Below are 14,369 nucleotides of genomic sequence, written 5' to 3' on the forward strand. Positions count from 1 at the left end.
GGATGATGAAGAGGCTGTTCTGTGTGGATGATGAAGAGGCTGTTCTGTGTGGATGATGAAGAGGCTGTTCTGTGTGGATGATGAAGAGGCTGTTCTGTGTGGATGATGAAGAGGCTGTTCTGTGTGGATGATGAAGAGGCTGTTCTGTGTGGACGATGAAGAGGCTGTTCTGTGTGGACGATGAAGAGGCTGTTCTGTGTGGACGATGAAGAGGCTGTTCTGTGTGGACGATGAAGAGGCTGTTCTGTGTGGACGATGAAGAGGCTGTTCTGTGTGGACGATGAGGAGGCTGTTCTGTGTGGACGATGAAGAGGCTGTTCTGTGTGGATGATGAGGAGGCTGTTCTGTGTGGATGATGAAGAGGCTGTTCTGTGTGGATGATGAAGAGGCTGTTCTGTGTGGATGATGAGGAGGCTGTTCTGTGTGGATGATGAAGAGGCTGTTCTGTGTGGATGATGAGGAGGCTGTTCTGTGTGTGGATGATGAAGAGGCTGTTCTGTGTGGATGATGAAGAGGCTGTTCTGTGTGGATGATAAAGAAGCTGTTCTGTGTGGGAATTTCAGGGAAAACTCAAGACAGCTCTGGAGCCATTGCAGGACAAGCTGAAAACATTTAATAAAGTTAAAGAAGAATGTGATGAAACAGCAGCGCACATCAAGGTAAGAGAACTAGATTAGTGATTGAAACAATACACAGCATACATTTTCACTGGACACCCAAACTAAATCCAGAGTGATCCTTTTCTTGTATAGAAACAAGCCCAGCAAACAGAGAGGCAGATAAAGGAGGAGTTTGAGAAACTTCACCAGTTTCTACGAGATGAAGAAAAGGCCAGGATAGCTGCATTGAGGAGGGAAGAGGAACAAAAGGGAAGAATCATGAAAGAGAAGATAGAAAAACTTGCAAGAGAAATCTCATCGCTTTCAAACACAAGCTGAGTGATAGAACAGGAGCTGGAAGCTGAAGACATCTTCTTCCTGCAGGTAGTGCTTGTTTAACTGTGTGTGACATGTTCTTATTGTGAATGCACACTGACTAGCACAGGGAAGAGTATACATGTGCCCATACCATGTGTTTGTGCACTAGAAACTGCAAGACTGGTACGACACTCACACACCAATACCACCACCCCCAGTCGCTCTGCACTGGTAGGAAATGGAGAACATCTGGAGCAGCCCTGCACTTGTGGGACATCCTGCTCATTAAAATAATGTGCATGTATTTGAAGTGCAGCCCTTATATATTCAGGGGTAGCAAGATACTGAGTGAGCGAGCGAGCGAGTGGTGAGAGTTGATAAAACAGACAGCAAATGAGTTTCCTTCCATCTGATGATGTAGATATCATTCTATCTAAAGTGTAATGCTGGCTCCAAAGATCAGCCTATTTTGACTCCCTGGCACATCAGCACACACAACGGCTCCAATGTTGGCTCCTCTGATCAACCTCAGTGCAGCCTCGCTTGCGCATCAGCATGACAACCATCTGGACTGAGATGAGTAAGGTACATCTCTGGTGTCTTTAAGTGGGCACCTTCCATCCTTGGTGTTTTGTCGAGTAGCCCACAACACCTTAAGAGGGCTCGACAGTTTACTTACCTTACTTACCTTCCTTTACATCGACGTTGCTTTCTTTCTACTGTGCTTGAGGTCCCCAACCAGAATCTTTGTCTCAACCAGAATGAGTTGCTGCTCCGCTTTGTTGCTTCACATAAGTTCTTCACTAAACGTCACAACTCTGAATCCGATGTCTCTGAGAAACCAAGTTGTGGAGTGTGCCTCAAATCCTCGACAACCCACCTCCACTGGGCAAACCTGGATCCTCGCTGTTCCGTTTCAGCAGCTAGTTGAGCATACTGAAGTTTCTTCCTTTCATACACCTCATCCATAGCATCCTCCCATGGCACAGAGTGACGGGTACTCTGCCCCTGTGCATATATTGATTTGTACTTTGTTTTGCTGTATTATTATGTATTGTTTGGCAGGACAAGCAAGGTGCCGACCGCCATTATCTGTTATTGTTCAGAATGTGTGACCGATCAGCTACTAAGTACATAATTAGCTGACAGTCACGCATTTTATTAAACCTGTGCAAAATGTGACAAGGGATAATAAGATCATTGTTAGCTAGTTAATCCCTCGGATCCCTCGGAAAAGCCTATGTATTGTGGTTTCATTCCTGGCCTGACGTCACAGCGCCAGCCATCCTTTCACACACTGTTAACTCTACCAGGTGAACAAGGTGTGCTGATCCAGACCACAAGACAATATTAGGTCAAAGGTTAGTGATGGCAATCTCAGGTGGGAAAATCAGCCGTTGTCCATTTTCCAGTCTCTAGAAGCTTCCAGTTGTCCTAGACGAGTTTTGGTTTTAATACCTTTTCTTGGTGGTTGCTCACCTAGATGGAGGAATGTTGTTCTGCTTGTGCCATATATTGCTGGCATTGGTGGCAACCTGTTGGTCATGCTGCGCTTGTCTTCCAAAGCAAAGGCCAAACATCTCAACACCTGGTCATGATGTGAAGTAAACTGTCCTTGCCTAAGACCCACCTTACATGCTGTCAAAATGTGTCTTAATTTAGCAGGTGATGAACACAAAGGACACCACAGATCCTCTCCTACCCATAGATTAAGGTTCTGTGGTGATGGGAGAACATCATATGTTGACCTGATGAAGAAACTGATCTTGCTCTGTTCCATTGTCCATAGATCTCGCCAGATGATCTTTTGCTGTTCCACACTCTCTCATCTCTTCCATTCTCCCAGCTTGGCCTGGGAAACTTCCTTTATGAAGGGCAGCCTTTGCATCTTCCACAGCTTCCCTTGCCGCCCACTTTCTTCCAGTTTTCAACACGGGTGCTGCCTCCCTCACACATTAGTCATGTGACTCTGCCAATGTCATTTCCAATCAAACCTTGGCGCACTTAAACTCCTCAGTTAGAGACGAGACTGGCAGCTGCAGTATCCCTTTAACATACAGTCCTACTCTGCTGAGGCACTGTGGAACGCCTAACCATTTCCTGACGTACAAACTGATTAACGCTTCCAGCTTCTCTACTGTTGTCAAAGAAACCTCATACACAGCGAGTGGCCACGGAAGTCTTGGTAGTAGACCAGACTGAAAGCACCAGTTTCAGTTTGCCCAGTAAAGCACGGCTGTCTTGCTCTTCAACCCTAGCACTGCTTACTGTCTCACTTCTCCACACCTTTAGGTACCTGTCAAACTATCTCCCAAGACTTTTCTCAGGCTTCTCAGACACTGTTGGTATTGCCTCACCATTAAATAACCTGATTATCCCAAGCTGGCCATCGTCGCTGCTGTTTTATATAAAATGCATATTTGTGTTTAATAATGTATTGAACTGTTTTTCTTGTTTGTTTCAGAAGTACAAAGACACAAAGAGAAGGTATGTAAGATCTGGCCTGTCTTCCTCTCTTGTATTGTATTGAATGCAAACACAGAGCAGCACTAACTCTGAATATTATTGCAGAGCCGAATGCACACTGCAGGATCCACAGTGTGTTTCAGGAGCGCTGATAGATGTAGCCGAGCTCCTGGGCTCTCTGAAGTACAAAGTGTGGGAGAATATGCTGGGGATTGTTCAATACAGTGAGTACTGTGGGGCAGCATCACAAAGGGGAGGGGGGGGGGGTGCATATAACCACAATCCACAATGTGTGGAAGCAGCAAGATACAGCTCTCTACAATCAATAATAACACACAATGAAATGTACAGACCTGGAGCAAATACACTTCTATCCATCAGAGAGATCATCTCTCAATTCAATATTAAAACAATGTGAGGTGCTCATAGTATTGAGGTGAGCTGGAAGAGCTTTCTGATTCCATGTTGGTCTGTATTAAAACTCCTTGTAAAGAAACTCCTGCAGTAGAACACAGTGCATGTTAAGTAACTGAGCGGATCAGAGTGACAATGCTCTGAAAGCACACAGTGCATGTTAAGTAACTGAGCGGATCAGAGTGACAATGCTCTGAAAGCACACAGTGCATGTTAAGTAACTGAGCGGATCAGAGTGACAATGCTCTGAAAGCACACAGGGCATGTTAAGTAACTGAGCGGATCAGAGTGAGAATGCTCTGAAAGCACACAGTTCATGTTAAGTAACTGAGCGGATCAGAGTGAGAATGCTCTGAAAGCACACAGGGCGTGTTAAGTAACTGAGCGGATCAGAGTGACAATGCTCTGAAAGCACACAGTGCATGTTAAGTAACTGAGCGGATCAGAGTGACAATGCTCTGAAAGCACACAGGGCGTGTTAAGTAACTGAGCGGATCAGAGTGAGAATGCTCTGAAAGCACACAGTGCATGTTAAGTAACTGAGCGGATCAGAGTGACAATGCTCTGAAAGCACACAGGGCGTGTTAAGTAACTGAGCGGATCAGAGTGAGAATGCTCTGAAAGCACACAGTGCATGTTAAGTAACTGAGTGGATCAGAGAGACAATGCTCTGAAAGCACACAGGGCGTGTTAAGTAACTGAGCGGATCAGAGAGACAATGCTCTGAAAGCACACAGGGCGTGTTAAGTAACTGAGCGGATCAGAGAGACAATGCTCTGAAAGCACACAGGGCGTGTTAAGTAACTGAACGGATCACAGTGAGAATGCTCTGAAAGCACACAGTGCGTGTTAAGTAACTGAGCGGATCAGAGTGACAATGCTCTGAAAGCACACAGTGCATGTTAAGTAACTGAGCGGATCAGAGTGACAATGCTCTGAAAGCACACAGTGCATGTTAAGTAACTGAGCGGATCAGAGTGACAATGCTCTGAAAGCACACAGGGCGTGTTAAGTAACTGAGCGGATCAGAGTGAGAATGCTCTGAAAGCACACAGTGCATGTTAAGTAACTGAGCGGATCAGAGTGACAATGCTCTGAAAGCACACAGGGCGTGTTAAGTAACTGAGCGGATCAGAGTGAGAATGCTCTGAAAGCACACAGGGCGTGTTAAGTAACTGAGCGGATCAGAGTGACAATGCTCTGAAAGCACACAGGGCATGTTAAGTAACTGAGCGGATCAGAGTGACAATGCTCTGAAAGCACACAGGGCATGTTAAGTAACTGAGCGGATCAGAGTGACAATGCTCTGAAAGCACACAGGGCATGTTAAGTAACTGAGCGGATCAGAGAGACAATGCTCTGAAAGCACACAGGGCGTGTTAAGTAACTGAGCGGATCAGAGTGACAATGCTCTGAAAGCACACAGTTCATGTTAAGTAACTGAGCGGATCAGAGTGACAATGCTCTGAAAGCACACAGGGCGTGTTAAGTAACTGAGCGGATCAGAGTGACAATGCTCTGAAAGCACACAGGGCGTGTTAAGTAACTGAACGGATCACAGTGAGAATGCTCTGAAAGCACACAGGGCGTGTTAAGTAACTGAGCGGATCACAGTGAGAATGCTCTGAAAGCACACTGATCGTAATTTGAATGATTTAACACTCCACTACATTAGAGCGGTTTGGAACTTTAAAAATGAATTGCTTTTGGGCATTTATGATTTTTTTGTCAATTAAATGACCTGAGACGAGGGGTTCGTTGGCATGGAGTTGTAAAAAAACATCACCTTTGTTTGTCTCTGACAATGATTTCAAAGTCATTTTGTCAACAAGTCCTTACCGGGGACGATCAGGAAACATAACAATGCAGACCGTTGGCCACCAGCCGTTGAGAATTTTGTGGACCAGATTTTGCCTGCTTACACAGAATCTGAACTGAAATCTCATTTCCCTATGCGGAGAGATACATTCAAGACAAACGCGACAGAATTTCTGCACAATCTGTGGCGTTTACTGTAACTTGTTAGTGCATAATAAATGATAATTAAACGGTGTGACTGCTGATCAGTAGGTCTACCCTGTTAAAATAGGGTTAAAATGATTATATTACATATCCTACTATATTTTTTATGTCAGAACATAAAACCAGTTTGGCATTTTGGCATTCATGTGCATATTCTTTTATTATTAGGCTGTTATTTTCTAGTAGGGTACTGTTCTGATAAAAACTGTCCCATTGACTCCATAAATTCAAATTCAACATAAGTTTTCAATATCAAAAGAATGCACAAAAAGCACTGAATGAATAAAGCACTAAATAAACATATAAAACAACTATTTTAGTTTTTCGTAGTAGGTTGTTCAGCAAGTCAAAGGAGCATGTGATGTGAAGCACTCGGTGGAATCCAAGCTACTACTGACCCACGAATCTTTCTGAGGGTAGGAGACAGATTTGGAATTAACCGAGGCAGTGCTCATTATGCATTGGTGCAATTGATGGTTGCCACATTGCAGTCCAGGCTCCAGAAATTGAAAAGGACAGTTATTTTAATAGAAAGGGGTTTCCTTCTATTTTACTGCAAGGAGTTTGTGATCATGAGATGAAATTCATTGATGCCAGTGCAGGTTGCCAGGGTCAGGGCACGACATCTTTAGAAACAGTCAGATTGGGGCAGTCATGGAAAACCAGTAGATACTTCTTCCTGACGGACATGTTCTGGGTGACTCGGCTTATCCTTTGCAGACACTCCTTCTGACTCCTTACAGGGATAATGGGCATGTAACAAGGAAGCAAAGCAGATACAACTACCTGCACAGTTGTGCTCGCTCCATTATTGAAAGTTGCTTTGCACAATTAAATTTGTATATAAATATCAAAATGTCTAGCTATGTCCAGAAGAGAGATGATACCAAAGGTTAGCCTCTCTGCTTGTGTCTTGCACAACATCATAATTGAAAGGGAAAGCAATAGTCATGTTGCCCAAGACGAAGCTGCTGATAAAATTTTGATAGTGCCAGACACACTACTGCTGCAGTTAAGAGGGACAATATTGCTGGTTTTGATAGTAGCTTGATTTTCATAAAATAATTATTTATGAAATCTGTACACCACTATCTTAAAATGTAATAATAAAAATAAGACTTAAATGTAGCATTCCATTAGGTTTATTTGTCAGTGCCGTTAATTGTACAATATACAGAATAAAAACAAATTTACAGTGCTGTTAATTGTTTAATACAGACTTAAATAAAATAAGTACACAAAATACATCAAATAAATACACAAAATATGTCAAATAAATACACAAAACATAACAATTGTCAGCTGTTTTTTTCTTCTGTTTCTTAATATTTGGGTAAATTCCCTGAGCAAATTATTTCTTTCATTCAGCATTTCTAATTGTTTATTCCCTTTTCTATTAGTGTGTTAAATTTTTGGTTAGTGTCCTCTTTTTTTCATTTGCATATATTTTAAACCATGATGTTGGGCTTCTATGTAATGCCATCTTTCCTTTTTGTTTGGAGGGAGTTTTGTGTGATGATGGTGGAGACCCTGCCTGTGCCTCAGGAGATGCTGCTGCTCAGCCAGGTGTTTTTTGTGCGGCAGCATAGTCTCAAACACAGCAACTGGTGCGATCGTAGGACCCCCACCAATCATCAGAACTCCCATACTTCTTTCCCTCTTCCAGTTTTATTGATGTTGTCCAGTACAGTTTTGTATATTCTTTTTAAATTCCTCCTCTTTTTGGAGTAATTAAACTGTAGCCAGCTGTCTGAATATTATTGGACATCCTGTCTCAGACACGTGTCTGCCTGTGGACGGGTTTATGGAACTGCTCCTTATTCAGGCAGACCTGCTCAATTAGCAGCAGTGTTGCAGCCTGTGTCAAGCAGTGCTGTTCACTCCCTAAAACATTAGATAAACTATTAGAAGCAGAAAACCCATTTTTATAGTAATCTACACCACTGCATGCACTCATCTGAGAGATTAAACAAGTTCGGATACATCATAGTCTGCATCACTTGAAAATAGTTTAAGCTGCAAATGGCACAGTCTTGAAAATGACTATAAAGTAACAGTGTCTAAGAATGTTTCATTTTAAAGAGTCTGATATTTTACTCCAACTGACAAATGCCAGTGTAATGATCGACAAATCTTAACAAGTCAAGTGCCTCATCAACCAAAGCCACATGTTTAAACAGATGAATAAAAAGGAGCTTGCCTTGAGTGATGGTACTGCCCCTGGGTACGGACAGCTCGCTGACAGGTCCGTTACTGCTGTGCTCGGTTTGCACTGAGCTGAGTGACGGTACTGCCCCTGGGTACAGACAGCTCGCTGACAGGTCCGTTACTGCTGTGCTCGGTTTTCACTGAGCTGACTGACGGTACTGCCCCTGGGTACGGACAGCTCGCTGACAGGTCCGTTACTGCTGTGCTCGGTTTGCACTGAGCTGAGTGACGGTACTGCCCCTGGGTACAGACAGCTCGCTGACAGGTCCGTTACTGCTGTGCTCGGTTTTCACTGAGCTGAGTGACGGTACTGCCCCTGGGTACGGACAGCTCGCTGACAGGTCCGTTACTGCTGTGCTCGGTTTTCACTGAGCTGAGTGACGGTACTGCCCCTGGGTACGGACAGCTCGCTGACAGGTCCGTTACTGCTGTGCTCGGTTTTCACTGAGCTGAGTGACGGTACTGCCCCTGGGTACAGACAGCTCGCTGACAGGTCCGTTACTGCTGTGCTCGGTTTTCACTGAGCTGAGTGACGGTACTGCCCCTGGGTACGGACAGCTCGCTGACAGGTCCGTTACTGCTGTGCTCGGTTTTCACTGAGCTGAGTGACGGTACTGCCCCTGGGTACGGACAGCTCGCTGACAGGTCCGTTACTGCTGTGCTCGGTTTTCACTGAGCTGAGTGACGGTACTGCCACTGGGTACGGACAGCTCGCTGACAGGTCCGTTACTGCTGTGCTCGGTTTTCACTGAGCTGAGTGACGGTACTGCCCCTGGGTACGGACAGCTCGCTGACAGGTCCGTTACTGCTGTGCTCGGTTTTCACTGAGCTGAGTGACGGTACTGCCCCTGGGTACGGACAGCTCGCTGACAGGTCCGTTACTGCTGTGCTCGGTTTTCACTGAGCTGAGTGACGGTACTGCCCCTGGGTACGGACAGCTCGCTGACAGGTCCGTTACTGCTGTGCTCGGTTTTCACTGAGCTGAGTGACGGTACTGCCCCTGGGTACGGACAGCTCGCTGACAGGTCCGTTACTGCTGTGCTCGGTTTTCACTGAGCTGAGTGACGGTACTGCCCCTGGGTACGGACAGCTCGCTGACAGGTCCGTTACTGCTGTGCTCGGTTTTCACTGAGCTGAGTGACGGTACTGCCCCTGGGTACGGACAGCTCGCTGACAGGTCCGTTACTGCTGTGCTCGGTTTTCACTGAGCTGAGTGACGGTACTGCCCCTGGGTACGGACAGCTCGCTGACAGGTCCGTTACTGCTGTGCTCGGTTTTCACTGAGCTGAGTGACGGTACTGCCACTGGGTACGGACAGCTCGCTGACAGGTCCGTTACTGCTGTGCTCGGTTTTCACTGAGCTAAGTGACGGTACTGCCCCTGGGTACGGACAGCTCGCAGACAGGTCCGTTACTGCTGTGCTCGGTTTTCACTGAGCTGAGTGACGGTACTGCCCCTGGGTACGGACAGCTCGCTGACAGGTCCGTTACTGCTGTGCTCGGTTTTCACTGAGCTGAGTGACGGTACTGCCCCTGGGTACGGACAGCTCGCTGACAGGTCCGTTACTGCTGTGCTCGGTTTTCACTGAGCTGAGTGACGGTACTGCCCCTGGGTACGGACAGCTCGCTGACAGGTCCGTTACTGCTGTGCTCGGTTTTCACTGAGCTGAGTGACGGTACTGCCCCTGGGTACGGACAGCTCGCTGACAGGTCCGTTACTGCTGTGCTCGGTTTTCACTGAGCTGAGTGACGGTACTGCCCCTGGGTACGGACAGCTCGCTGACAGGTCCGTTACTGCTGTGCTCGGTTTTCACTGAGCTGAGTGATGGTACTGCCCCTGGGTACGGACAGCTCGCTGACAGGTCCGTTACTGCTGTGCTCGGTTTTCACTGAGCTGAGTGACGGTACTGCCCCTGGGTACAGACAGCTCGCTGACAGGTCCGTTACTGCTGTGCTCGGTTTTCACTGAGCTGAGTGACGGTACTGCCCCTGGGTACAGACAGCTCGCTGACAGGTCCGTTACTGCTGTGCTCGGTTTTCACTGAGCTGAGTGACGGTACTGCCCCTGGGTACGGACAGCTCGCTGACAGGTCCGTTACTGCTGTGCTCGGTTTTCACTGAGCTGAGTGACGGTACTGCCCCTGGGTACAGACAGCTCGCTGACAGGTCCGTTACTGCTGTGCTCGGTTTTCACTGAGCTGAGTGATGGTACTGCCCCTGGGTACAGACAGCTCGCTGACAGGTCCGTTACTGCTGTGCTCGGTTTTCACTGAGCTGAGTGACGGTACTGCCCCTGGGTACGGACAGCTCGCTGACAGGTCTGTTACTGCTGTGCTCGGTTTTCACTGAGCTGAGTGATGGTACTGCCCCTGGGTACGGACAGCTCGCTGACAGGTCCGTTACTGCTGTGCTCGGTTTTAGAACATAAGAACATAAGTAAGTTTACAAACGAGAGGAGGCCATTCGGCCCATCTTGCTTGTTTGGTTGTTAGTAGCTTATTGATCCCAAAATCTCATCAAGCAGCTTCTTGAAGGATCCCAGGGTGTCAGCTTCAACAACATTACTGGGGAGTTGATTCCAGACCCTCACAATTCTCTGTGTAAAAAAGTGTCTCCTATTTTCTGTTCTGAATGCCCCTTTTTCTAAACTCCATTTGTGACCCCTGGTCCTTGTTTCTTTTTTCAGGCTGAAAAAGTCCCTTGCGTCCACACTGTCAGTACCTTTTAGAATTTTGAATGCTTGAATTAGGTCGCCACGTAGTCTTCTTTGTTCAAGACTGAACAGATTCAATTTTTTTAGCCTGTCTGCATATGACATGCCTTTTAAGCCCGGAATAATTCTGGTCGCTCTTCTTTGCACTCTTTCTAGAGCAGCAATATCTTTTTTATAGCGAGGTGACCAGAACTGAACACAATATTCAAGATGAGGTCTTACTAGTGCATTGTACAGTTTTAACATTACTTCCCTTGATTTAAATTCAACACTTTTCACACTTTTCACTGAGCTGAGTGACGGTACTGCCCCTGGGTACGGACAGCTCGCTGACAGGTCCGTTACTGCTGTGCTCGGTTTTCACTGAGCTGAGTGACGGTACTGCCCCTGGGTACGGACAGCTCGCTGACAGGTCCGTTACTGCTGTGCTCGGTTTTCACTGAGCTGAGTGACGGTACTGCCCCTGGGTACGGACAGCTCGCTGACAGGTCCGTTACTGCTGTGCTCGGTTTTCACTGAGCTGAGTGACGGTACTGCCCCTGGGTACGGACAGCTCGCTGACAGGTCCGTTACTGCTGTGCTCGGTTTTCACTGAGCTGAGTGACGGTACTGCCACTGGGTACGGACAGCTCGCTGACAGGTCCGTTACTGCTGTGCTCGGTTTGCACTGAGCTGAGTGACGGTACTGCCCCTGGGTACGGACAGCTCGCTGACAGGTCCGTTACTGCTGTGCTCGGTTTTCACTGAGCTGAGTGACGGTACTGCCCCTGGGTACGGACAGCTCGCTGACAGGTCCGTTACTGCTGTGCTCGGTTTTCACTGAGCTGAGTGACGGTACTGCCCCTGGGTACGGACAGCTCGCTGACAGGTCCGTTACTGCTGTGCTCGGTTTTCACTGAGCTGAGTGACGGTACTGCCCCTGGGTACGGACAGCTCGCTGACAGGTCCGTTACTGCTGTGCTCGGTTTTCACTGAGCTGAGTGACGGTACTGCGCCTGGGTTAATCAGTCAACCCCACTTGTTTCCTGCAGGCGGCCATCGCTGTCCACTCACTCTGATCACGATACAGAATGCTCAGCAGCGCTCTGAGCGGCTCGGTTAGAGCGGAACTGAGCAAGCTGTTAAATCCATTCTTTTACTGAGCTGCTCTGAGCCGCTCAGTTACTTAACGTGCCCACAGACTTCTCTGAGTTCAGCCCATTGTCTTGGAATGCTCCCAGAGCTCTAAGCATGTTAGTGCTGAGCAGTGTCAGTGTTCTATTCTAGAGCTCTGTGATAGAACTCTGTGAGCAGCTACAATTCTCACTGCCCAGAGTTCCGGAGCCAGAATTCTACTCAGATCATCCAGCTGGACATTAGTTCAGCATTTATATACTGTACACAGCCAATCAGAGCAGGGTTTTTACACTCTGTGATTAAACAGGTTTACGTGCTGTTTGGGTGGTATTTTGACAGACACATTTCTGCTTTTTTAAAATAGTTTGATGTTGAATAATACTATATGAAATGATGCATTATAATGTTAACTGTAATATACAGCTCCTGCCTCCTAATGTATTCCAATGCTTTAGTGTGCAGGTAGATGTTCTCATTTCTAACCCTGTCTCTCGTTTCCGCTCTCAGCTCCAGTGACTCTGGATCCCAACACAGCACATCCTAAACTGATACTGTCTGATGATCTTACAAGTGTGAGACACACCAAAGAGAGACAGCAGCTTCCTGACAACCCAGAGAGGTTTGATTCCTATGTTTTTGTGCTGAGCTCTGAGGGATTCACCTCAGGGAAACACTACTGGGATGTTGAATGTGGAAACAAAACTGACTGGGATCTGGGTGTGACAAGAGAGTCCAGCCAGAGGAAAGGGACTCTCATAACCCAGGAGGAGGATACTGGGCTATAACCCTGAGGGATGAGGATCAGTACTGGGCCTGGACCTCACCAGACACATGACTCACTGTGGAGAAGAAACCACAGAAGATCAGAGTTCAGCTGGACTGTGACGAGGGCGAGGTGGCATTCTTTGACGCCAGTGATATGAGACCTCTCTACACTTTTAAACACAGATTCACTGAGAGAATGTTTCCATTTTTCAGGGCTGGCTGTTCTGCCCCCCTCAGAGTGTGCCCTGTGAAGGCAGTTATAAAAATGGACTAGCCCAATGTGTTGAGGATGAACAGTAGGGCAGTATAAAAATAATAATAATAATAATAATAATAATAATAATAATAATAATAATAATAATAATAATAATAATAATAAAGCCTGTGACCCTGCTGGTCGCTGCACACTGACGGGGGGGGAGGTGTGGCAGTTACAGGTGAAGAGCTTCAGTTAAGCTCATTTCCTGAGTGACTGAGTTAGTGCTGTGATTTTTGTATTGTTTGTATCTGTAGTGAAGGCTAATGCCCAGCCTACAAGTGATTTATTATTTTGTTTGAAACGTTTTTTTTTGGCCCTAATGCCAGTTTATTTTGTTCCTGTTTTTGTGTTTGTTTTCTTTATAAACGTGCACTCCAGCGCTTAAACTGCAGCTTTCTGTCTCTGGGTCTGTGCACTTGTGACACAAATATAATGCATTCTGGTTGTAAATTTCCCTCCCTCCTGACCTGTGAGGGCGCTAAGTAGCGAAAGGGGAAGTCTTTGGACGGGCTGGCATTTCCAGGGTCGGGAAGTCGGTCAGCCTGGAAGAAGGTGAGACTCTGTTGCAAAAACGTATTGACCAGGAAGGTAAACAATGTAGCAGCTGCGGGCAATAGAGAGAGCTGCAATCATTTACCAAGGGGCCATGTGTGATAGCATAAAGGGGACAGAAAATCGTAAATCTTTTCCTTCGCTTGGTTTTGTATTGAGAAACTGGAAGGACCGTGCGAGATGCAGAGAAAGTGTTGTAAAAGTATTTGTGAGTGTTTTGTTTGTTTTTTGTGTTTGCCTAGCAACGGTCTGTGTTTGTGTATTACTAGACAGCCAAGCACGTACCCAGAGCTGTAGCTGGAAGAGCACTTCACCACAGTCAGAGATAAACGTGTTCTCATCCATCACGAGCACTAATACACACACCCAGGACTGGTGACCGTGTTTAGTATTGTGGGGCGGGTAAAGTCTGTATTATTTGGGCTGTAAACCCGTTGTTATTAAATGTTATTACACATTGGTGTGTATTGCCATGGTTTATTCTTTCAGTCACCAGACCCGGATTAAAAAAATAGAAATAAATCATTCCAAGCCGGATTACAATTGCCTGTGATTATTCCTGCACTGCATCACCCCTGCACCTGCACGCCAACGCTTAAACTGCAGCTTTCTGTCTCTGGGTGTATTTCCTGCCGGTAACAGCTTGGGCATGATGCTACTGTATCACAGGCACTTAACTTAATACTTACATCCTTTTGTTGACGTATTAGTAAGTCAATTGTTTTTTTTTGTTTGTTTTTTTAAAGGGAAATAAAACTGGACCAAATGTTCATGTCAATCTAACATTTTTAAACTATTAATTGAAAATAAATAAAAAATATATATGCATAGAAAACCGTGCTGTTGTGTTATACTGTTTGAAATTAGAGACAGGAGTTTATATTGTCTTGCATTACCTGTCGGATCCACTCCTGTGCCACAGAGAATAAGAAAGGCTC

The 14,369-nt window shown here is 46.3% G+C and overlaps 1 pseudogene; it reads left to right on the forward strand.

Annotated features, from left to right (window-relative positions):
- Window positions 1-255: 255 nt before the first annotated feature.
- LOC121316623 lies at window positions 256-12,894 on the forward strand (annotated as a pseudogene).
- Window positions 12,895-14,369: the final 1,475 nt, after the last annotated feature.

Source organism: Polyodon spathula, chromosome 6 (assembly GCF_017654505.1).
Source record: "Polyodon spathula isolate WHYD16114869_AA chromosome 6, ASM1765450v1, whole genome shotgun sequence".
NCBI classification, from domain to species: Eukaryota; Metazoa; Chordata; class Actinopteri; order Acipenseriformes; family Polyodontidae; genus Polyodon; species Polyodon spathula.